General features: G+C 33.1%; 1 long non-coding RNA gene across 1 annotated transcript; it reads right to left on the minus strand.

Annotated features, from left to right (window-relative positions):
• On the minus strand, positions 1–711 carry LOC116349642. The gene is made up of 3 exons (XR_004201933.1): positions 617–711; positions 498–539; positions 1–53 (listed from the first exon to the last, which is right to left on the minus strand). It is a non-coding gene; the product is annotated as an uncharacterized LOC116349642 (long non-coding RNA).
• Positions 712–1,439: the final 728 nt, after the last annotated feature.

The raw sequence follows: 1,439 nt of genomic DNA on the forward strand, positions 1-1,439 counted from the left end.
ACACGGATCAATCCATGACCGCGTTTGCAATGGGCAACAGCAGTGGCTGTTTTCTAGAGAGAAAAAAAATAGACAGCAACAAACAATTAAATGGGTTATTTCGTAAATTATTCAAACTGTAGAGTATTGGCAAATAATTCCAGAATAACAAAGTCAATGTATGCATCATCGTAAGGAAATTTCAAGATATTCACATCAAATGGGACAATAATCTCAGTGACATAACCTAAAAATTAACAATTTCTTTCGAAATTCACAATGTGGTCTTTTTTTATTTATCACTTTAATTTAACACGTGGTCAAACACAATAAATTCATTTTAATTTCTTTTTATGTCATTGCAATTATTGAGCACTGGTTCATATGGGAACCACATTGATGGTATCTAGTCACAATCAACGATTTCCACGTGTATACACACATTGTATTGCAAAACGCATTCATGACTTTATATTCCGAAGCAAAACTAAAAAATACGAATTATTCCGATGGCTCACCTTTTTGCCAAAGACTTGCACAGCTTGCAAAGGTTCTCTTTTCTAAAAATGAACAGAAAAAACACATTGTTACACACATATTTTGGTCACAAAAATTATACACTTTCTGAGAGTCATACCTTTTGCTGCATATTTAGTTGGCTGTCGAACGAGAAAGAAAGAAACCAATTTCAATGCTAAAGCTTCACTCACATAAAACCGCTCATCTGTCAAAAGTCAAGCCGATGACTGTGTCAACGCCATCTATTGACAAAATTCATCCTTTCTACCAATTCAATTTTTCTGCAATATTTTTGAAAATAATCAAGTAATTGTGATTTTCGGATGTTTTTTCTTGTGTTATTTGAATGCATCGAAATCAATTCATGACTATGTAAATGCAGGAAGATTGCATTTTTGCTTTTAATTTCAATAAGACTGTGATATTTGAATATCCGTGCCAGCTTCTTAGGATCAATTTCAAAAAAATATCCATTTCTATTGATAACAAAACGACAATTTCAATTATTTGAAGAATGTAATTTGCACTGTTTATTTCAAAAGAACAATGATTGTGATTGGGAATAAAACACTATCACGCAGTGATATTGTTGGGAAAAACCATGCAAACGAAAAACCATCCATAGTTGCTGTTTTAACGGTATGATTTTTGATAACGAGCACGAGCGCCTGGACCGCCGAATTTCTTTGGTTCGCAACGACGTGGATCGCCAACCAACAATGTACGATCGTATTGGATGAGGATGTCCTTCAATTCTTTCTTTGATGCTTCATCAACATCTGTAAATGGAAAGAAAAGCGAAAATCAAACAATTATTCACGTGTTTACATTGACTTCTTTGGTAAAGTTTTAAAAAAAATCAACAAAAAAGATGATTTCAATGTGAAAAATGTCGAGGATCGTCACCCGAATTATTTATTATTTCAAATAAACGGTTGGTA

The sequence above is a fragment of the Contarinia nasturtii genome, unplaced genomic scaffold, assembly GCF_009176525.2.
Source record: "Contarinia nasturtii isolate CC-2019 unplaced genomic scaffold, AAFC_CNas_1.1 Cnas_scaffold_3019, whole genome shotgun sequence".
Lineage (NCBI taxonomy): Eukaryota > Metazoa > Arthropoda > Insecta > Diptera > Cecidomyiidae > Contarinia > Contarinia nasturtii.